This window comes from Panthera leo, chromosome A3, assembly GCF_018350215.1.
Source record: "Panthera leo isolate Ple1 chromosome A3, P.leo_Ple1_pat1.1, whole genome shotgun sequence".
NCBI lineage: Eukaryota > Metazoa > Chordata > Mammalia > Carnivora > Felidae > Panthera > Panthera leo.
Genome location: NC_056681.1, coordinates 125,922,750 through 125,947,877, shown reverse-complemented (window position 1 = coordinate 125,947,877; position 25,128 = coordinate 125,922,750).

Below are 25,128 nucleotides of genomic sequence, written 5' to 3'. Positions count from 1 at the left end.
TGTATGCCAAAGGCTGGATACAGGAATGGATGAGACCTTGTCCCTTTTCTGAAGGAGGTTACTAGGAAGGGCAAGAAGCCCAGTGAACAACCAAAGCTGGAAGAGGCTAAACTTGGAGAAGATAGAAAGTCAGAGCTTCCCAGAGTGCTTAAAGAGCAACTAAGACCAAGGCAAGGGAACAGTATTTCAAGAAGAAATGGCAGAGGTAAAAAGAGGAATATCAGACTTCAATAAGTGTAGGGAATAAATGGTCATAATTCCATTTAAAATTATGGGGGGGGGGCACCTGGGTGGCTCAGTTAGTTGGGCATCCGATGTTGGCTCAGGTCATGATCTTGCCTTGCAGTTCATGAGTTCAAGCCCTGCATTGGCCTCTGTGCTGACAGCTCAGAGCCGGGAGCCTGCTTCAATTTTGTGTCTCCCTTGCTCTCTGCCCCTCCCCTGCTCACACTTTGTCTCTCTCTCCCTCTCTCAGAAATAAATAAACATATAAAATAAAATAAAATAAAATAAAATAAAATAAAATAAAATAAAATAATGGGGAGATAGAGCTCAAAGACAGCTTAACAATGGACAGCCCTAAATGACAAGCTTACATTTATTATTATTATTATTATTATTATTATTATTATTATTATTATTATTTTATCTTCTGTAAAAGAAGGAACCAGCAGCAACATGGCATGATCAGATTAGTGTTTTGGGAAGGGTCTTACAGCACCACGACAGACTTCAGGGAGGTTTTTTTAGGGGTTTAAATAAGATTTTAAAACTACAAAGCACTGTATAGATATTTTTGAAAATATTGTCATCAATGTTTTAGGTGGTAGAAGAGACCAGAGATGGGTAGCTTCTCTGATTCCTCTCCCTGGCAGAGGCTGGGATTTACTAACAGACTCCACATAACTGAAGTGGGGACCACACAGGACCTGTTATGCAGAGTGCGGATCATGGTGGTAGCGGAAGATGATCAGGTTACACCCAAGGTAGTCCTGAGTTGACTTTGTATAACATACCGTAGAAGAATGGTTAGGACAAGAGGCACTCTAGGAGTAAAACAGGAGTTGACACTTAGGACCAACACATATCAGTGAGTAAGTCACAGAGATTAGTGCAAGAAATAGCATCCAACAAAGTCCAACAGCAGGATGCTATTATTATTTATTTATTGTATATTTATGCCCTTATGCATTTTGTGAGCACTTCTTTAAATGGACTAGGTCCAAATAGGCAGGCCAGGTGAGAAATGATGAAGGCATGAGCCACCAGAAGCATGGAAGTCAGAGAGGAGAGAAAAAATTCCAGAGAGCTGATTAGATGATTCCTTAGTTTTTAGAAAAAAATAAAAAATAAAATCATTTGCCCCTAATTAAAGACGTTTCCTCTCCCTGCCCCCAGTTTGGGTCCAGTCTTTCCTCACCTATTTTAATTTGTGACCCTTTCTTTTAAATGACCTAAGTAACTATTCTTCTCCAGTCTTGATGTTCTTATTTCCTCATTGAGACCACATTGACCTATCTTTTAGGACACTGGTCAGATTTAAGTCTTCCAAAGCTTCCATGATTTTTCAGCACATAAACTGGAAATAAGTGATTTTTCCTCACGGAATTGCTATTAAACTCTTGGGGTCTTTTTTGAGGTGCAGTTTCCTTCCTTGTAATATATCTGTTTGTGCATGATTATTTTCCCTACCAGATTCTAAGCCTCTTGAAGACAGGTATCATATCCAACTTTTCTCGCATTATTAAATTCTATTTTCCACCTCATAGGAGCTTAACAGATATTTGTTGAGTGCATATAAGAAGGACCATCTTGGTAATAGTATGTATGACCATGAATAACTTTAAGATTGGAGATTGGGCAAGTGTCTGAAAGGACCATCTGTGTTTGGATTAATTGAAAGTTGTATTGTCCAGTGTGGTACCCATTAGCCATATATTGTTATTTAATTCTGAATTGAGATTAAATAAAATTTAAAAAATCTGTTCCTCATTCTCACTAGCACATTTGAAGTCCTCAGTAGCTACATGTGCCAAGTGGCTAATATATGGGCATTTCCAGCTTATGGAGAGTCCTACTGGATAGTATTAGTCTAGTCCATGGTAACTCCAACTTTCCAAGTGTTACTTTTTGAGCTCATAGTTCTTTTTTTCATCTGTCTCAATCCCCAGACTTGTCTTTTCTGACCAGTCCTGCCTGGGATCCTGGTAGTTCATTTATTGATCTGTTCAGATATTCTCAGCTGGCACTCTTAGATAAGAAAAGTCTCCCACTGATTGTGTGGATCTATTGATTTTATCAAGCTAGTTAGTTTATTTATTCCTTCTTTATAAGAAGCTTTATTGAGGTATAAGTTACATGCCATAAAATTCATCCCCTTTGAATGTAGAATTCAATGATTCTTAGTAAATGTGCAGAGTTGTCCATCCTCCATCGTAATCTAATTTTAAACATTCGCATCACCCTAGAAGGACCCACCATGCTCCTTTGTATTCACTCCCCATTCATACCCCAGTCTCAAACAACCTATAATTATTTTCTATCCTATAGATGTCTTTTTTGGGCATTTCATATAAATGGTATTGTGCAATATGTAGCCTTCTGTGTCTGGCTTCTTTAGGTTAGCATAAAGGTTTTCAGATTTCATCTATGCTTGTAGCATATAGTAATACTTCATTCTTTTTTATTGCCAAATAATATTTTATTATATGGATATACCACATCTTGTTTATTCACTCACCTGTTGATAGACATTTGAGTTGTTTTTACTCTTTGGCCATTATGAATAATGCTACAATGACTATTTGAATACCATGTCTTTGTGTGGACACATGTTTTTAATTCTTGGGCACACAGCTAAGTGTGGAACTGCTGGGTCATGTGGTCAATCTATGATTAGAATCTTAAGAAACAGATAAACTTTTCCAACGTGGCTGTGCCATTTTACATTTCTATCAGCAATATATGGTCTTCTAATTTCTCCATATTCTCCTACATCCCTTCTACTTGTTAGTATTTGACTCTTATCGTCGTCTGGTAAAATGGCATCTTATGGTTTAAAAAATTTTTTTTAATGTTTATTTTTGAGAGAGAGAGACAGAGACAGAGCACAAGTGGGGGAGGGGTAGAGAGAGAGGGAGACACAGAATCAGAAGCAGACTCCAGGCTCTGAGCTGTCAGCACAGAGCCTGATGCGGGGCTCTAACACACAAACCAGGAGATCATGATCTGAACCGAAGTCGGACACTCAACAGACTGAGCCACCCAGGCGCCCCTGGCATCTCATGGTTTTAATTTGCATTTAACTCATAACTAATGATGTTGAGAATCTTATATGTGCTTGTTGGCCATTTGTAAGTATTCTTTGATAAAATGTCTATTCAAATGTTTTGCCTATTTTATTTTATTTTTAATTAAAATTTTTTAAAATATTTATTTTGAGATAGAAAGAGAGAGAGAGAATAATTGGGGGAGGGAAGAAGAGAGAGAGAGAGAGAAAGAGAGAGAATCTCAAGAAGGCTCTTCACTGAGCTCGATGTGGGGCTCAAACTCAGGAACCATGGGTTCATGACCTGAGCCGAAGTCCAGAGTTGGACACTTAACTGACTGAGCCACCCAGGCACCCTTGCCTATTTTAAACATAGGCCTTCTTCTTAGTAGTAAATTGTGAGAATTCTTTATATACTCTGGTTTACAAGGCTCTTATGAGTTACACCATTTGTGAATATTTTCTCCCAGCCTGTGGTTTGCATTTTCATTTTCTTGATGGTTGAGTTTAAAAAGCTTTCAATTTTTATGTAATCCAACTTATGACAAATTTATTTTTCCCCTTGGGATAGAAAATTATGTGGGAAGAGCATCAAAATATAAAAACTAACCTATTTCCCCATTTAATTGCATTTCACTTATTCAAATTAAATGGTTTGATAAAAGTGAAATGTAATGGCTTTGTTGGGAATATTAATTTCATTAATATTTGGGAAACAACTTTGGGTATTTGTTCTTTAAAACGAGCCTCCCTCTCAACAATATATAGACATGTATGTATCCTGTCAGTAACCTCCAGTTAAGTTTTTTCTCTGCACCTGATCACCTCCTTTATATGTCTCACAAGGTGGGCAGTAAGACCACATGTCCTCAAATTTACTTTTTTCTGTAGTTCCTCTATGTTCTGTACAGGAAAGAATAATGTACTTTTTTTTGTTTCTATTGAAAATGCTTCATGTATTTTGCATTAATTACAAAGGGCTTTTGATTTCTCTGTGGGTTATATGAGCAATTATACCAACATTGCCTCAAGCTGTAGTGAGTGAAATTCTTTTACCTTAGAAGACCACTTTGGGTAAAAATTAACACATCATTGGGGCTCCTGGATGGCTCAGTTGGTTGAGTGTCCCAGTTCCTGGGTTTGAGCCCTGCATCAGGCTCTGTGCTGTTGGTGCGGAGCCTGCTTGGGATTCTCATTGGTTCTAATCTCTCTGACCCTCCCCAGCTTGTGCTTTCTCTTTCTCTCAAAATAAATAAATAAACTTAACAATAATTAACACGTCATTATTAGACACCATAATATGTACTTTATAAATAAAAAAAACCTTTTCATTTAATTCAGTTAATTGCTAAGTGGATATTATTATTCCCATCTCACAGACAAAGAAACCGAAACATGAAATTTTAAGCAACTTACTAACTATTCAACCATGGGCAAGAGGATGTGTCAACTCTAAACTCTACACTCCTCAAGGCCATTTATCTTTAACAAATCGACTTGGAGCCTCTGAAGAAAAAAAATGCTTATCTCATAACACATTTACTTGAATACATTATTTAGCTAAAATAGCAGGTTTTTTTTTTTTTTCTGAATGTGGAGTTCAAGTTCCAAGGGTACTGTGATCTTACCTGGATAAATATGGACAGCATTTTCCATATCAATTAAAAATAATATATCAAGTTACTTGTGATTATCATCATACAGTAATTGCATAATTTTATAAAGTAATGACATGGTGTAATCTTGAAATGCTAGTCTTATTTGTAGGGTTCTTTTCCATTTGAGATTTTGTTGCAATAAACGTGAAAAAAATAGATGCTGACAGTGTTAATAGACTTATTTTTAGAATTCCTAATAGATTAACACTGATAGCCTCATCAATCTGTTTGAGTGTCCGTGGCATTTATGGCTCCCACTGATGGGCGGTATTTATAACTGTCTTCACAAGCAGTTCCAGCCAAATCTGCTTTCACGTCAGTATTTTTAGTTTTCCTATTAGTTAATTCTGTATTTTAATATTTTGAAAGTTCTGTTTCATGGTTCATCACTTGTTGATAATATCTCTTGACTGCTCAGTTAGCGAAATGAAGATAGCTCTTCTCCCCACTTACCAGCACTTTTACTTTTAAATTTTCAACCTTTACATTCTTATTTGTAACCTTTATTAAGTCTTTTGTGCTTTGCCCAGAGGGTCATTCTAAAAGGTTAAAATCAATAAAGTGCATTTATTTTATTGACTAAACACAAGAGTTCACTGCAGAGCCTGAGTACTAGGACTTAATTTGTTCCTCATGGTGTAACAGTTTGTTCAAGTTTTTATTTTAACTTAGCAGTTTGTTTTCTCCCCTTGTTGTTTCCAGTTACCCTTTTCAAAACAGTCTAGCCCTGTTTGTCTTTGTGACGATTTTACATTTTCCCAACATCTCAGCAATGCTCTCTAAGGTAGGGACTCTTCTCTTTTCGGTCTTGCTTCTGATGCAATTCCATCCTAGATTGTACTGACTCTTTTTAGGCCTGTCTTCTCTTTTATTGCTTGGGTAGATCGGGTACTGAATCTCATTATTTTTCTTTCTTGGTTTATCCCCTCGTTTTACAGGAGTGTATATTTAAGTAACTTCCTAGGAAGAAATTGTGAGAGCAAAATTTTCTGAACCCTTGCACTTCTAAAAATGTCTTTCTTCTGAGCTCACTGTTGATTCATACATTGTCTAGGATAGAAAGTTCTAGGTTGAAAGTCATTTCCCTTTAAGGACGGGAAAGGAATTGCTGATGATAAGTCAGATGCCAGCATGATGATTCTTTTTCTTATGTAAGCTGTTTGTTTTCCTCTTTCCATGGCACCACCCCTGCTCCCAAACACATACTAAGTTTTAGAATCTTCTCTCTATCCTTGGTGTTCTGAAATTTTGTAAGCGTATCTGGGTATGAATTTAGTTTCTAAATCTTGCCTCTTTAATTTGTTTCCTTCATTTCTGCAAATTCTGTTCTATTAATATTTGTTAATTTCCTTTCATTCATTTTCTCTGTTCCTTATTTCTCAAATATTGGTGGTCTTGATTTAAACTTCTTTGTCTTTGATATTGTTTACTTATAATTTGGTCCCTTTCCTCTTCATCTTAAATTTCTTGGCTTTATACATATATGCTTTTATGAAATACTTTGCACATGGCAAATTTAAAAAGTTGTCTTTTTTTTCTCATTGCTTTCTTATTATAGCAATTTGCCATTTCTTTCTAATTTTATGGATACAGTGACTTCTGAAATTTATGTGTTGGTGATTGTGCCACTCGGATCCCTTTCCAGTATGGAAGCACTCATTCCTCCCCTCCCTCAGAAGGTGGCTTGTCGAGTACCTACCTGGGATTTATCGGATCCCATTCTGCAGAGTGGCCTGAATCTACTAACTGATCAGTGGGGGTGGGTAGGGTAGGATTGAAATGCATAAAGAGTTGGCCTCTTGCTTCAATCCTAGAAATATCTGAACAGCCATCCCAGCTCCTGAGCACCCCCTAGGGACGACCTGAGGTATCTGCTTATCTGTTGCAGTTGAATCACAGGTCAGCCTCTCCTTTTGTCCAAGCCTGCTTTCCACACTTTCTTACTGCCTTTCTTTAGGGGTATGTAAATCTTACCCACAGAGTCTGTTTCCCATGGAGCTTGGCCTGAGACATTATATGAGGATAATAATTTCAGGGGTTTTTTTTGAATTCTGTTTTTTAAATTATATCTGTTTTCGTCAGAGTCATTTTAGTGTGTGTGTGTGTGTGTGTGTGTGTGTGTGTGTGTGTGTGTGGTGTATTTAAACTCTGGAGCACTATTATACATGCCTACTTCTCCCTAGATGGTTTGTTTGTTTGTTTCTACAAAACAAAAAATATATGTATATTTTTTGCCTTGGATTAAACAAAAAAGGGTTGCTTTTAATTTTCTGCTGAGGGAGCTTAGGAAGGTGAGTATAAGTGGGTGTCAACTCCTTAGAACTTCACTTCTGCTCCTTTCAGCCCTTCACGTCCCCCTCCCCCCTCACTCTCCGTGTCCCCGCCCACATGTCCCCTAGGTTCTATGCCTGGGACACCTGTGCTTTGCTGACATCTTTGCAGGTCTCAGGGCTGTAGCTGATGCTGCTCCATTTTGTCAGCCGATATGCTTGACATGTTTTCTGTGTTGCCGGCATGTATGAAAATTATCTCCTTCGCTGATGCTACCTTGCCCCCATCCTTTTGGCTGTAGTATTCAGTCGTAGCTTTTTATTCCTGCACATTCTGGGAGTGTCATACTGAGAGGAACAGTGTGCTTGAGCTCTCTCTTGAACCCAGCCTTCTGACTTTGGTGTGACTTTCAGTAGGATAGTCCTGTTACCGGGAGTCCTTTGGGGAGTTGAATTTCAATTCTCTCGGATGGTGCAAAAACCTCACACTTCCCCAAATTTTACAGGGGTTATTTGAGGAAGCCATGAGATGTAAACAAATGTATCTGATATAATCTATTTTGAGCTTTGGGACCAGATGAATTATAGCTATTTAATTGTGTTTCTGATACTTATGTAATCAAATACTGACTGTCTCCTCTGCATCAGATCCTGAATGAGGTGCTATGAATAAGCAAAATAAGCATAGTCTGAATTTATACGCAAGTGGAAGAGACAAAAATAAAGGAGATAATTTTACCTAAAAAAGCAAATGCTTGTTAATAATATTGGTTAGCTCATATAGAGATAAAACTTATTGAGTGCTTAGTATGTGTGGGTCTTCTACATGTGCTTTACATTTAATAACTAATCAACATTCACAACAAACTTATGACATAGGCCTTAGTGTCTTCCCCATTTCATAGATGGGGGCACCGAGGCATTTGCGCATAGGCTCCCAGCTGGCAGGTGGGGAAGGCAGGATTCAAATCTGGGCTGTGTGGCCCAGACTCTGATGACCTTTCAACTGCTTGGCTGCACTGTTTCTCAGGAAAGAGGTAGGAAGAAGGAGCAGAGCACAGATATCAGACACCTACCAGAGCTGGAGGTGATAACCTGAACAGTGCTTTATTTTGTTTTGTTTTTATGGAGGAAGAGATTTGTAGACTTTTTGGCCCTTCATTGACATTGTTTTGGGAAAAAAAAAAATTTGCGTGGTAGAGCCATGGTCCAGAAGTTATGCCATTTAAGCAAATGCTTGATGGCCACACCCAGCAGAGATGCTACAGCCACGTATGAAAAAAATATCTGGAAAAGATTTTATTGAATTCCTATAAATAATTTTGATAATTACAAACTCAATAATCTCACAAGTATATTCACATATCTTGTTACTCTTTTTTTTTTTAGTACCTTGCCTTTTTAAGAGCTGAGTGGTAAGGAAATATTTAAGGATAAAATATTATACCTACCAGTTTATCAAAAATTGAATAGTCAGAAAATACTAAGTGTTGGCAAAGATGTGGAAATGTGGGAATTCATATACACTGTTTGTGGAAGTATGAGTTGGAAGCAAAATCATTTGGTGTTTCTTAGTAATTAGAATATTAATTTTAATATTAAAATTAATGTTAATTTTTTACAATTAAGACATTCTAGATATGTACCTTAAGGAAACTCTTGGATACAAGCCCCAGAAGACACATAGAAGAATATTCACAGACATTTGTTAACTGTTTGTTGAAGGAAAACCTAGAAATAATGTAAATACCCATCAGAGATAGGATGGATAAGCCAATCATGATAAATTAATGAAATGAGATAAATAACAAAAGTGAAAATGAAGAAACCAAAGTTACATACATCAAGATGATTGAATTTCAAAAACAAAACATTGAATGAAAACAAGTCTAGAATGATATATGTTATATGATTATATTTTTATGGAGTTAAAAACAGGCTGCATTAAATAATTTGGTTGTGTTGCATAAACATGTGGTAAAACTATAAAGAAAAACAAAAGAATGATGGACACAAAATTCAGAATAAGAATTATCTCTAGAGGAGAGATGGGATATAGGAGTAGGATAAGACACTCCAGGGACACCTGGGTGTCTCAGTAGGTTAAGCATCCAACTCTTGATTTCAGCTCAGGTCCTGATCTCATGGTTCATGAGTTAGAGTCCATCGAGCTCTGCACTGGCAGTGTGGAGCCTGCTTGGGACTTCTCTCTCTCTCTCTCTCTCTCTCTCTCCTCTCCTGCTGTCTCTCCCTGTCTCTCAAAATAAATAAACTAAAAAAAAAAAAAAAAAAAAAGAAGAAGACACTCCAGCATCAAAAATACTGATAAAATTTCTGTCCTTAAACTGGGTGGTAGTGGGTACACAGGTATTCCTTTTATTATTATTATTTAAAATATCATATATATTTAAATGACCCTATGTGTGTGTGTGTGTGTGTGTGTGTGTGTGTGGTATATTTAATATAAAAAAATTAAGAAACTTGCTTTAGGGGCACCTGGGTTGCTTAGTCAGTTAAGAAACTGATTCTTGGGGTGCCTGGGTGGCTCAGTCAGTTGAGCGTCTGACTTCTGCTTAGGTCATGATCTCACAGCTTGTGAGTTCGAGCCCTGTGTCGGGCTCTGTGCTGACAGCTCAGAGCCTGGAGCCTACTTCGGATTCTGTGTCTTCCTCTCTCTCTGCCCCTAACCCACTCGCATTCTGTCTCTGTCCCTCTCAAAAATAAATAAACGTTAAAAAAATTAAAAAAAAAAAAAGAAACTGATTCTTGATTTCAGCACAGGTCATGATCTCAGGGTCATGAGATCGAGTCCCACTTCCACACGATGTGTGGAGCCTGCTTAAGATTCTCTCTCTCTTTCTCCCCACTTGTGCTTTCTTTCTCTCTCTCTCAAAAAAAAAAGAAGAAAGAAAGAAAGAAAGAAAGAAAGAAAGAAAGAAAGAAATTAGCTTTAGCTCAAAAAGCTAATATTTACATGAGAAATTAATATAACCTGACTTAATAAAACTTTACTTAAGGTAATAATAGCAGAATTCATATAGAAAGTGCAAATGGGCCTTGCACTTAAAAACAAAAGGAAGGAAAAACTACAAATCTGGTTAAATTTTCTCTTTTCTAAAATGGAACTTAATCACTAAAACCATCTGGGTGTTCGTGAAGTAAAAATCCTCACCTTCTTTGTTTTATTCTTCAGAATGTACGCTAAAAGAACAACTAGGAGTTAGCAGGCAGAGAAAGTGGGAAGTGTGTTCCAGAAGAAAAGCGCAACATAGAAAGAGTTCTTTTCCAATAGCAATCATGGTCTTGTTATCTAATATGCTTTCCATGTCTGCTTTAACCTAAGATGGACCCATTTATAAAGTCATTTTGCTAAATCCCTAGATGCTGTAAGTAATAAGTGCCAAATGCATTTTTAACACAGCCTGTTCATTTATTCATTAATCCACTCATTCATTTAACATATATTTATGGAGCATTTACTATGTGCTGGTCCTTGTGTTGGGCAAGCGCTAATGAACAAGACAAACATGGTCCCTGCCATCATGAAACTTACTGTTTAGAACAGGACAGAGAAAAAATGGCCTGAGTGTCTGTCCATCACTCCAGATGCCTTGAAATAAGAACTTTTACCTGAGAGCTATTTTTACATTGTCTACACATCCAGCACTCAAAATTGGCTTCAGAGATATTAACGTAATGAGATTATTTATAAAGAGATCAGTCATGATGAGAACAGGATGCACTGCATGGTCGTCTTTTGGTCTAAAGGATGTTTTGGGAGGAACGAATCTGTTAAGCAATTATTTATGACATTTACCAGAGTCTTTTATGTATGAGTCACTGACAAGAATAAGGATATTAATCCAGTATAGACCCTGTCCTCAGACAGGTAACAGGTATCAAAGTCTGCCTACCCCCACATCATTTTTTGTTCTCAGCTTCTCACGGTTAAACTCACTGACCTTCTGTTGGGATACTGTGCTCTGATCCAATTCTCAGGCCCATTTCAATGGTACAAATGGTCCTTCTTTCCTTCCTCTGATACCATGCTGTTCTCTGATGTTTACTATTAAGAAACTTTTCCCAACCTAGTGTGCACTAATGTTCATTCTCTTGTCTGCATTACTCAAGGTTTCCCAAAAGAACTGAACACCATCATTAGTAAAGACCTGTGTCTCTGGTATCTTTTCTCTAATTCCACAACCATCCTGACATGACCATACTTGTTTTACAGACAAGGAAAAGGAAACTCAGAGATTAACTGGATTTCCTTGTGATTTATCAGACTGTCAATAGTAGAAGAATTTGACCCTAAATCTTAATTTTTCCCCTTTTATAATTATTTTTGGACTGAAAAACCATGTCTGGATGCCTGTTTTTTCTTGACCTCTCTGCTCCCTCTTTTTCTGATTTCTGAGTCTCTGCTATTACAGTTCAAAGTTGGCTTGCCATAGGTGGTAAGACAGGACTCCATTGTCTAGCCCAATTTTTGTTCTGCTTCCCACACTGCTGATGGGTCTAAAGTTCTTCTTTGAGTCTTAACAATGGAGGCAACTATCAAAGTGAAGTTTTACCTCACTCTCTATTTTCAAAAATCCCTGTGAAAAAATCATACAAATATCTGAAGTCAAGTAAGGGGAGAGAATATCAAGAATGCTTTATAGATAGGTCACCCTAACCCCAAAATGAAAGAAGTAACAAGATACATGGGAGCAGAGTGAGTCCTGTGGCTTTGGCACACAACATAGGCCTTAACTTTAGTATCCTATAATAAGGAACTACTGAAAAAATTCAGGCATTCATTGGTGGTATTCACTTCTTCATTCATTCATACATTCTGCATATTGAATGACAACCAAGTGGCAGATATTATTCTGGGCACAAAGGATATAGCAGTAAACTCCAAGGACCAGACACATATCTTCAAGGTACTAACAATCTAATGGTGCAAAGCAGATAATACAGAACTGGACAAACAAATAATATGATGTCGTAGTAATAAGAGCAGTGATGAAAATAAAGCAGGGTTATGGACTATGAACTGCTAGAGGAGAGAGATGTGGGCAGCTTCTTTCATGGTCCCTTAATGATCTGCCTCAAGACCTTATGTTGAGGCTATTTAAGAATTTGTGTAATACTCTCTTCTTGAATGTGAACCATCCTAGCAACTTGCTTCTCATGAATAGAAATTGGCAAAGATCATGAGATCTCACATTCATGATTAGGTTTCAAGAATTTGCAACCTCTGTCTTGCTAACACACTCTCTCTATTGCTTTGATGAAGTGAGCTGCCATGTTGGAGAGGTCCGTTTGACAAGGAACTAAGGACGGCCTCTGACTCATAGTTGGGGGTAATCTGAGGTTCCCAGTCTAGCAAACCTCAAGAAACAGATTCTGCTAACAACCTGAATGAGATTGGAGGCAGATCCTTTCTGAGGGTGAGACCCCAGCCCAAATTCACTGTAGAGAAACTCTGAAGCAGAGGTACCATCTAAGCCTGCATGGATTCCAGACCCAGAAAGATCCATGGAAACTGTGAGATAATCAACGTGTGCTGTTTTAACTGCCAAGTCTGTGCTAATATCAGTATGCAGCAGTTACGTTACTGAGTTATTTATTTGTATGCTTAACACTTATAGGAGACCCTTTTAAGTTGATTACAACCGTGTGTAGCTTATTTGTCAGTCATGTTGCACCAGCATATAATTGGGCCTGCAGCCTCTTTGTGATGATCATTGATTTTTACCTTCTGAATTGACATTGGATCATTTGGAGCCTTTTTTTGTTGTTGTTTTTTAAAATCAGTTATCTAATTCTTTGGTGCAAAATTATGTCAGTTGCTAAGAGAACCAGTTTTAATGAGGCCTTTTTCAGTTTCCACATTTGTTAACTTCTCTTTCAGAATTACAGGCTTATTCATGGACTATTACCATTAATAACGTTTAAATGCACTAAGGAATAATACCTCGCCATATGCCATTTTTCTTTAAAACATTTAGGACTTGTTGGGGTTTTTGCTATATAGGAAATTCCATGCGTACACAGTAACAGCAATGCTCGTATATCAAAAAAGCATACAGAGTCCATTCCGTTAGAGCCCCATGGGAGCCCACATGAGAGGTTGTGCACGTATCCTGTGGCTGACAGCTGGTGGCTGGATTGTAGATGTTGCCATCTAAACATCTTTGGTACCATTTCCTAGAATGAGTTCAGTATACACGGTGCTTCCTAGCTTCCAGGGTCAGCATCTGCCAGAAAATCTTCAGTTGGAACAGCTGGGCTCACATATGCTCTATCACTTAAGCAGAGATCCCTCTACAGGCTGGCTGCTGGAGGCTGGGAAAAAGCCATCCAAGAGGATGAGAAGGGTGGCTAACAAGAGCAACAAAACCATCAATACCTGGGAGGAAGGAAGAAGGAAGAGACAGACCAGCCCAAGGGTCAGTTTGGTTAAAAGCTCTCTTGGGCGCAAGTCTTCTCTTCTGGGAGACCATCAGAAACTGGAATGGAGTTGGTGCTTTTTCTTCCTGCACTCTCCACCTCTGTGGGGATTCTCTATCAAAAAGCATGGATTTCTTTTCCCTGAAGGCTGTACTTTCCCTCTTTGTGGGTTGTCTAAATCTAAAGTCACAACCCCAAACATTCTTATTTGTGTAAGAGAAAGTTTCTTTTTTTAAATGAAAATATACTTTTTCAAACAGGATTGTCATGTATGTGTTACTCCAAAGAAGGATTTTGGCTGCTCTCACCTGCCATCCCTTGTGCCCTCACTTTGGTCACAGTATGTTGCCCATCTGGATCACGCATGACACCTGGGTCAAGCTTCTGACCCCCCCCAGAGAGCAGCTATGGAAGGACATAAAAGGCTGTTACCATTTAATGAGATGACATATGACCCATAGTGTGCTGGCATCCAAGTTTCTAACCAGCATGCGTGAGGTTTCTATTTTTGTTGAATAAAGACCTATTGGGCAAAATGTGGTCTTCATGATCATCCATCCTTTAGGCACTGGTAAGCAAAGAAAGAGATTCAAGCCAAGTTGCTTCCCAGTCTTCAGGCAGCCAGAAAACTCCAGGATTGACTACTACCTTTGGACCTTGTTTGGTGTCTTAGTCATGATAGAACAAGGAAGATACCCAGAGGTTGAAATTGCATATGTCATCGAAGAAACTGCAGTTCATGAAACAACTTATTACTCTTGTTATAAATATACAAAGATCCTCTGACCAGAGCCAAGGTCATGGTGTCTCTGTCATCTTGGGACTGCCTCAGATGGCACATCATTTCTCTTTCCTTGGATTCTCTTATGTTATGCCCACAAGCTTTTCTTTATGGATAGGTGATTGATAGATGGTGGATGGAGAGATCACAGTGTGTCCATGTGTATAATTTAAAAAAAAACAATTTTTTTTAACATTTATTTATTATTGAGAGACAGGGAGAGACAGAGCATGAGAATGGGAGGGGCAGAGAGAGGAGGAGACACAGAATCCAAAGCAGGCTCCAGGCTCTGAGCTGTGACCACAGAACCCAATGTGGGGCTCGAACTCACAAACCGCGAGATCGTGACCTGAGCCGAAGTTGGATGCTTAACCGACTGAGCCACCCAGACACCCCTTTGTCTATCATTTTTGAAAACGTATGCTTTCTTCAAATGTTAGAAGTCTTGTTTTTTAAATGAGAGGCATCATATGAGTGGTACCGGTGAAGATTTGGAATTTAAAATATCTGCATTGGAAGGTAGTGACAGGCTGACTCTTGACTTCATCCCTGACCAGCCAAGTGCCCTTGAGCTGCATACAATTGTTCTGAACTTGAATTTTTTTTTGAACTTGAATTTTATCTGTTAAATACATAGTATTAATAACATCAGCCTTCTGACATTATACAAAATTTCTCATTTTCTTCATCTGTAAAATGAGAAACTAAGACTTTCTTAAAGGGATTTGTAAGAATGAAAAGAAACGTCCCATGTGAGGTGCTGTCATTAGAACAATGCCTGGTCCATAGTAAGCACAGAATAAATATTAGCTATTATTATAACCTCACTGTATTATAATCTTAAAATCATCTTACATCATCTTTAAAATGATTTGAGTCCTATGCAGTGAGTTGTGATGTGACGTAAGCATGTTAGCAGTTGTGAGTATTTATTGTTTGTGGTGCTAAGCGATTTAATGTATTCTTAGTTAACTATTTTTCAGGAAACAGATGAGACCCCATTCATATCAGATATAAAAGTAAGTTCACAGTGGATCAAATATTAAAATGTAAAATTATGAAAACATGAAAGAACTGGAGAAAAATACCAGTGATTATGTTTTATATTGGACACATCTTCACCAGCATGACAAAGCCTTAAACTATAAAATAAAAGTCCTCAGTTAGATGAACATGAAAATTGAAAAAAAAAGTACTTTATATATGACATTGTAAAGTGAAAGTCGAATTTCAAGTAGGGAAAATTCTTCTAAAAATACATAATAGATGAAAGGCTAATATTCATAATATGTAAAATCTATGTATAGATCGATTAAGGAAAAATGAATACTCAAATAGAAAATAGGCAAAGGATACAATATAAATTTAATATTAGTAAAAACACAAAGCTCAACAATATCAGTAATTTACATTAAAAGATATATAAATTTTTGCCTATTAAATTAACAATGATTGAAAACATTGGTGATACCAAGTTTCAGTCAGAATATGGGAAAACAGGCATCGTCTGTGCTCTAGTATGAATATAAGTGATTATATCCTTCTAGGGGACAGGTTGGCAGTATATATGAGAATTAAAAGTTTCTATGCTTTTTGATTCAGCAAACCCACCTCTAGAAAATTTTTCTTACCACATTATTTGTACAAGTTGCAAAGATATTTGTGCAGCAATAATGGTCATTGCAGCATTAGATTTTCTTAACAGAGAATGACAATCATTTCACACTTAATTTCTGCATTACCGCATTGGTGACACAGGTCAGCCTGGTTCAGTTTGTGAGGAGACAAGGGTGTGGAGAGGTCTCTCTTGGAAAAGGTGTTCTTTTGTTGGTTCTAGTTATAATAACACAACCTCTGGTTCCTCTGCTCCTGGTGGAGATATGTGAGCCTTGACATTCATTTGGCATGTTGGGGCCCTCTGAACCCCAGCTTGACTCTCTGGGCAATAATTCTTAGGGCTGGCTTTTCATTGCAATCATGTGGGTAAGTATGCTGAACCCTAGACCTCACTCCTGCTAGGTATTCATACATAATTGGTTTGGGGTTGAGCTCAGGCAGTGATATTTTTAAAAAATTCCAGCTAGTGGAATTATCCATCTCACAACACACATTAGGCCAAGCCTTGAGGCAGGAGACATCTATTACAGGAGGAGCACCACTATTTTTTCCATTCTGTTTTCCGTATATAAAGCAGTCAGGGTTGCCCTCACTCCCTGGACCCTCTTCCCCTCCTCAAGTGGGTGACACGCTGCATATAGCCTTCAGTATAAGCAGCCAACGTCATAAGGCTGATCCAGCACTGAATCCACATTGGTGTGTGAAGAGACGTATGTCAACTGCACCAGGGCAGAACATTTCAGAAAGAACCCAGACCATTAATTAAGAGGTTTCTGAACAGACAACATCATCATAGAGGAAAGAAGGTGATTTATTTTCTGGAGTTGCTTTGTCAGCTTTTCTGTCAGCATAAAAAGCAGTTAGAACAAATTGACAAATTGGCAGAAGCAAATGGTGCAGAAAACCAGAACAGAAACACCAGGAGGCTTTAGTTGTTAGTAAAAATATATAGTATATAGTACAATATCTAAAGTGCAAATATATATAGTGCACATAAATTTAAAATCCATAGTACAAAATAACTCCCCCTGTAGGGAGGAAGTGACAGCACTATTTTTTCTAACCATTGCTCAATGGTTCTGTTGGTGAGAAGTCTGGAAAATAGAATTCTAGCCTCTATGCTTCTAACCTGCAGTGTGACCTTAGAAGGTTCTATGTTTTTGAGTTTTTTTCTTTCACATTTAAATTGGGGATAAGGTGAAGTAGGCATTTTCTAAAATTGGTTCTTATTCACTGCATTCTTCCAAAGTGGTACCTCTAAGCCATATGGAAGTCACAGACAAAGAAGCAGGGCATCCTGTGGGATCTGGGCTGCCACCAAGTGTTTAGGAGACCAGAGTTCAGACACATCCACCCGATTGCAGGGGTTCTTATGGTCCACCTATAGGGGACCTGCTTGGGAAAGGGGCTCAGGGTCCTGGGGTCATCTTGGATAAAGATCAGTGGGCTCCAGGCATTTAGGTGGCTCAGTCGGTTGAGTGCCCGACTTTGGCTCAGGTCATGATCTCACGGTTCGTGAGTTCAAGCCCCACGTGGGGCTTGCTGCTGTCAGCACAGAGCCCACTTCGGATCATCTATCCCCCTCTTTCTGCCCTTCCCCTGCTCATGTTCTCTTCCTTAAAAATAAATAAAACATAAAAAAAAAGATCAGTGAGCTCTAAAAATCTGGATGTAGTCTCCACCATATCAACTAGCTAAAAACAAATAAATATACTGAACAGAGACTAATGGAAGTTGAGGCATTCACAAACCCAGCACAAATAACATGACCCTAACTCCCTATGGTCAGAGCTAAAATGATCTTGATCATGACTGGAAAACCAAGCAGTATTGTCACGTACTAAACCTCTTATTTCAGATTGCTTGAATCTCATGGACAGCAGAGTAGAAATAGATAATAGCTTCACTCTGGAATTGGGAGATTGAAAAACCAGAGAACACATCTTTTGTTTTCCATAAATCTCTAAAGTACTGCTATGAAACCTGACCCTTCTTGGCTTCCCTGAGACAGCCTGACTTTATCATTCAGAAACTGGAAAGTACAGGGAGGAAAGGTCTATTGGATCTATGAACTCATCTAGAAGGTCTTAGCATACTGTCTGAGGATACCTTAAAGTTAATGATTTCAGAATAATGTGGTTGACAATCTGGGTATAGAAAAAAAATGTAAAGGGTTTCAAAGTTTCTTTCATGCTTTCCAACATCTCACACTTGCTCCCTTGAGTGGCAGTGCTCTAAGTCTATATCAGTATGGATGGCATTGGGGTTGATGATGCAGACTCTGGGAACAGATAGCCTGTTTGAACTCCAGTCTGCTGATTTCTAGCATGGGCAAGTTGTTCAATCACTCTGAGCCTCAGTTTTCCCTTTTTATTTCCCTTATTATTGGGGGTGGGCTGTAATAGACCCTACTTCATAGACTGTGGTGAAGATCAAATAAAAGACCCTTTTAATAGTAAGAGTAAAAGGTTATCCAAGATGAAAAGAATGAAGACGAGCTAAAGCTATAAATGGGGCTGGAAGGATAGACCCAGAGAAAGCCAAAGTAATAGGAAACTCTGTTTCTCTCCAGGTCATACAGCAGCTATGAAATCCCATATGATCCCCTTTTCGAGTGACTACTGCTTTCTTACCTATGACACCCTCAACCTGCTTTGCTATGCCCATTTATTACTGGAGATATCCAATTGCAAAATCACCTTTGCCTCATGGCCTAAATCCTAGTTAATCTCTGCTCTTCCTAATAGAGTGTCAGGAAAAGCAACCAAGCAAGAACCAGTCCCCACTTCCTTTCGATTTTCCTCTAATCCTATATCAGGAACCCAAATGTTTCAAAAGATGCTCCCTCCTTCCTCTTCTCAAGTGACTTTGGATGGTTGCTCTGGATTACCCTCCCTCACACCACTGAATTAATAAATCTGATCCAGCAGATGGCAGATTTGTGCCTATTGGTCTTTGCCTGATAAGACTTTGGCTCTATTGCTGTAGTACTAGCTAGAATAGTAGGTGTGAGGTGGTCAGGGACTCAGAGATGCCATTGCAAATATTCCAAAGACATTTTGTTCACTTATCACTTAAGTCTAACACTGATTTTGTGTGTGTATACGGGGAGGGGCTGGGATGGAAAAAATCATGAGTTTTTGTTAGTGGACATGTTACTTTCATGTTACTTTGCAGAACATAGGTACAAATAGGAAATCAGCCATTTGCAGTTTGATAAAGGGTGAGAAAGGTCATTGGCAAGTAAAAATTCTCTGTAGGGATAAGGAGAACCACTGAAAAGGTGGAATTTTTTTTAAAGGGAAGAATGAAGGTGAAAATGGTTTATACCTGGAAGTTTGTGAAACTTCTGCCTTGGGGTCAGTGCTGGGGAATAGAGCTGGAGTCAGAGCCACACTCTCTGCCAGGAGTGTCTCGGGGATGGCTGGGGAGGGAGGCTCACCCCACAGAAAGCCCCAGTGACTATGAGCAAACCTAGGTGTACAACTGTCAAGATGTAGGTCAACGTGACCTTTGTAGGAGGGTATTGGCAGCTTTTCCCGAAAAGTAATATTGACAGTCTGCCCAGAAAAATCAATGTTTCCGTCTTGATGTGGAACAGCATGTTCACATGTTGATAGAAAGAGAGAAAAACAGTGGGAATGAAGAGGCAGGATATAACTTCCTCTTTGTGAGCTCTACCGCTTTTGAAAGAAACACATTATAGGAAATGCCATAGGTGTGAATGTATTTGGAAGAGAGAAAGCAGTAGGGGAGTAGGTCAGGAAGGGCTTTGGGAATAGATAGGCCTTAAAATGGTCTTTGAAAGATGGATAGATTGGGGAGGGCATTCTAATCTGGCAGAGAGTATGAAGAACACTATGGAATGGGGCATGTAACTGCCAATTCTCAAATCCTTGACTAGCCATCTTTAAAAAAAAGTGGGAAAACATCTAACATGAAGTTTTGGCCATTCTTTCTTTTTAAGCCCAGATCTAGATTTGTTTCTGAACCCAAAGCAGATTTCCAATGGAATGGCAAAGGAAATATTTTAAATCTGGGCTGTCAAATAAGATAACAGCATGGCTACTGAGCCCTGCAAGTATAACTACTGTGTTAAGGAACTGAACTTTGACTTTAATTTTGGTTAATTCAAATTTAAGTTTATGCAAGCATATATGGCTGCTGGCTACCACATTGGACAACAGGAGAAAGGATTGGTTGACTTCTGAATTATTTGGTAGAATGCTTCATTAGCATATTAACGGGTTTCCTCTTATTGAAAGCAGCAACAAGGAATACATCATTTTTATAAATCATGCTTACCCTTTTCACTAGGAATTAAGGACAATACAAGCTACCAAATTCAGAAGTCCTTTGGGTTGAATGTTTCCAATTTCTAGCTTCTGCTATAGGTGAAGGTAATTCTTGGGTAAAACAAATATGCAAAGAAAACAAAACAAAAAACCCAAACCAACAAAACATACTTTGGAAAACAGTGATTGAATTGCTTTGGATGGTATCTGTTGATACAGGTGATCACTTGTTAACTTACTTCTGTTTTCAGGTCTCAAATCTAAATCCATTTTAGCAACTGACTGATCTATTTATTACCTTTTAGGCTTTCAGTGATTCAATAATTTAGTCATTGAAATGATAATTCCTTAGAAGAAGTATTCCAGATATGTTATTTGAATAATCCTAATCCTCTCCTAAACTTGGCTAAATTCTGATGTTCTGTTTGTTTTGAGATGGAACTTGCTTTTTGGTTATTCCACATTTATTGAGCTATCTAGTTTGGGGGATGTAAATTGAGTCAAGACCTGTGTTTGGGGACCATTCAAGGGACAGCCTGTAGTGGTATAAGAGGCCCTTATGGTTTGATATACAAACAATCAAGGATTGGCCTGGTTTGGAAACTCTTCCTCTCTCCACTGTCTTCTAAGGCTGCCATTTTGCATTCTTGCTCCTTTCTCTGTAAATGTTAGACTGGATTTTAATTTTGACCTGATATACCTGAATAGAAGTGTGAGCAGAAGGACCCCCTTTTACTTTTTGCATGAGGCATACTTTTTCTTTTTCTTTTTTTAAAAAATTTTTAACGCTTATTTATTTTTTTATTTAAAAAAAATTTTTTTAACGTTTTATTTATTTTTGAGACAGAGAGAGACAGAGCATGAATGGGGGAGGGGCAGAGAGAGAGGGAGACACAGAATCGGAAGCAGGCTCCAGGCTCTGAGCCATCAGCCCAGAGCCCGATGCGGGGCTCGAACTCACGGGCGGCGAGATCGTGACCTGAGCTGAAGTCAGATGCCCAACCGACTGAGCCACCCAGGTACCCCGATGCTTATTTATTTTTGAGAGACAGAGAGACAGAGCACAAGCAGGAGAGGGGCAGAGAGAGAGAGAGGGAGACACAGAATCTGAAGCAGACTCCAGGCTCCGAGCTGTCAGCACAGAGCCTGATGTGGGGCTCGAACATACGATCACGAGATAATGACCTGAGCAAAAGTTGGATGCTTAACCGACTGAGCCACCCAGGCACCCCCCAGGCCTACTTTTTCAAGCCAGATTCCAATATCCGTCATTGAGACCACAGATAATTCTTTTCCATACCTAGGGTATAACTTGTGTTGCAGGGTTTTTACCTCAATATCCAGGATTCATTGTCTCACCACTTCAAACAATGAAGAGGTGGACACAAAATGAGCAGCAGGCAAAAGTTTATTAGAGTGTAAAAAAGTAAGAGTAGTATGAAAGCTCTCTTTACAGAGAGGGGGCATTCTAAGGTGAATACCAGTGACTATAGGCAAGGGTCCTTGTTTTATAAGCTTCTGGTCACCCCTCCCCCCCTTCCCTTCCCTCTCATTCCTTCTCTGGTTCTACCCTTACTAACTGGATAACTCTAGATGCTGAGTTGTCATTTCTGATTGGCTCGACTCCATTGTGTGAGGAGTCAGACTATGGCCATCCTGTCCCTCGTGTAACATAAATTTTATGGTTTACTTTTTTTAGTTAGATATTTTGATTGTCAAATTCCTGAGGGGAACCTGAGGGGGAGTAGGTGGTGTCACATTCTTAAAAGGGACCTTATGCTCAAGGGGATTTGCTATGATCAAAGGCTCCCGGCATTGTCCCAAAATATGTATTTTTTCCCCACCCAGGGACCTCAGGTCCTAACCTTTCCCTCTCTGCTCCTTTTATCCTATCTTTCCCTATCATACTTGCTTCTGACTGTATTTTTTCTGAAAAGCTCTTTTGCAATAACTATGAAAGGTATGTTATCCTAAATCACCCATTATTGATTATGACCTGTCTTTCCTGGGAATAAAATAAGGCAGTCTTAGCTAAGCAAATAAGTCACTTAGCACAAGATACTTATAAGGAGTCTACAGTAGTGATAACTCTATAGAAAACTAGATTTCTCAATTGCTAAGCATGTTAATAAAAGCCAGGAATTGTCTTTATTGTTAGCAAAAGCATGTTTTTATAAAAATGTCTTCTTGTGTTCTTAAAAAAGAAGATTTTTCACCACATAGGCTTTTGTTGTTTGTTTTATTTTTAAAATTGTTTAATCTTCTGTGGAAAGTAAAGAGATCTATTGGAAATAACTCCCCCTTAAGAAGTCTATAAACTAGTTGAGCGTGACAGTTTCTATGATGACTTCTACTTCTGCTTCCACATTTGCTGTATGACTCTTTATCAAATTTCATTTTGATGAGGTTTTGTCCCCTAAATTAGATTTGCCAGAGCTATATATCTATTTTTTGTTATCTTTCTTTTCTTTCTTTCTTTCTTTCTTTCTTTCTTTCTTTCTTTCTTTTTTTTTTTTTTGTAATGTTTATTTATTTATTTTGGAGACAGAGAGAGAGTACAAGCAGGGGAGGGGCAGAGAGAGAGAGAGAGAGAAAGGGAGACACAGAATTCAAAGCAGGCTCCAGGCACTGAGCTGTCAGCTCAGAGCCTGATGCAGGGCTCAAACCCATGAACTGTGAGAGCATGACCTGAGCTGAAGTCAGATGCTTAAACAGGAGTCTTTTAATTTCTTTCTTTCTTTCTTTCTTTCTTTCTTTCTTTCTTTCTTTCTTTCTCTCTTTCTCTGTTTCTTTCTTAGTTTCTTTGTTTCTTTGTTTCTTTCTTTCTTCCTTTGTTTCTTTCTTTCTTTCTTTCTTTAATATTTCATTTTTAAGTAATCTCTACATCCAAACTAGGGCTCTAACTCACAGCCCCGAGACCAAGAGTTGCATGTTCTACTGACTGAGCCCTACAGGTGCCCCTATTTTTTGTTATTTTTCAAAGAACAGTTCTTGGGTTTTTAAAATAAAATTTATTATTTTTAATTTATTAATTATAACTTATTTAAATTAAAAAATTCTGTATCCCTTAGGATTTCACTTTATTTCCTTACTTATTTAATTTATCAGTGGTAGCTGTGATTATAGCTTCTTAAATCTAACATATAGCTTCTTTCTTTTCATCCCTCTTTCACTCCTTCCTCTTATTTTTCTCTTTCACCCTTTCTAATAATATGTTTATCTATGAGGATAGCAGAAGTTTTAGCATATAACTTTAGAAGAATAATATTCTTCATTTATTTTTTCTAAATTATTTATTATTATATATCGAATGTCCTCTTTGATAAACACAAACTTTGAAGTTTTATTGTTTGGTAAAACACCACTCAGTTGTGTTTCTTAGCAATCATTGTTCAACATTTTTTTTCAGACTCTGTATATTCAGTTTTTTTACTTCTCCCATGAACCAGCTTTATTATTGTGCTGAATCTCTTAATTAGTTAGGATGTGTTTATTCTGTAATTTTATGAAAGTTGTGTTTTTAATGGTAAAATATATATTTGACACTATTATCTCTATTGGCTTATTGCCATGAAAAGTCTAACAGTAAAGGTCTTTAACCTTATTTTTCTGTCTAAAGGGAATGCCCCCTTCAATACAATGTAATCTTTGTTCAGATAAGGTAATATTTTCTTCTGTTGTGTTTGTTTTTTTATGTCTTTGCAGTTTTCAATATACCTGTTGTTCATAATTTTGATCTCAGCATAATATATTCATTATTTATCAACTCTTCTCCCATCATTATTGTCTTTGTTTTTTGATCTGAGTTCTTGGAAGCCACTTAAGCCTTTCCTTCTACAGCATTTTCAGATAGATGATGATTTCCATAATTTTTAATACAAATTTCAATTATGTATTTGTTTTTATTTTTTTATTTATTTTTTAATTTTTTTTAACGTTTATTTATTTTTGAGACAGAGAGAGACAGAGCATGAACGGGGGAGGGGCAGAGAGAGAGGGAGACGCAGAATCGGAAGCAGGCTCCAGGCTCTGAGCCATCAGCCCAGAGCCTGACGCGGGGCTCCAACTCACGGACCCGAGATTGTGACCTGAGCCGAAGTCGGATGCTTAACCGACTGAGCTACCCAGGCGCCCCTGTATTTGTGTTTTTAAATCTAATTTTCTGTTTCTTTTTCTTTTATTTTTATTGAAGTGTAGCTAAAATACAATATTATATTAGTTTAGTTTCAGGTGTACAACATAGTGATTCAATAAATATATACATTGATTCAATATATGTATATATGATCACCAACATAAATCTAGCTACCATCTGTCACCATACTGTTACAAATTATTAGCTATATCCCCTATACTTTACATTACATCCTTGTGTCTTATTTATTTTATTTTAAAATTTTTATTTATTTTTTAATTTACCTCCAAGTTAGTTAGCATATAGTGCAATAATGTTTTCAGGAGTAGATTCCAGTGATTCATCCCTTATGTATAACACCCAGTGCTCATCCCAGCAAGTGTCTTCCTTAATGCCCCTTACCCATTTAGCCCATCCCCTCACCCACAACCCCTCCATCAACCCTCAGTTTGTTCTCTGTATTTAAGAGTCTCTTATGTTTTGTCCCCCTCCTTGTTTTTATATTATTTTTGCTTCCCTTCCTTTATGTTCATCTGTTTTGTATCTTAAATTCCACATATGAGTGAAGTCATATGATATATCTATCTATCTATGTATATGTGTGTAGATATATATATGTGTGTGTGTGTAGATATATATATGCCACATCTTCTTTATCCATTC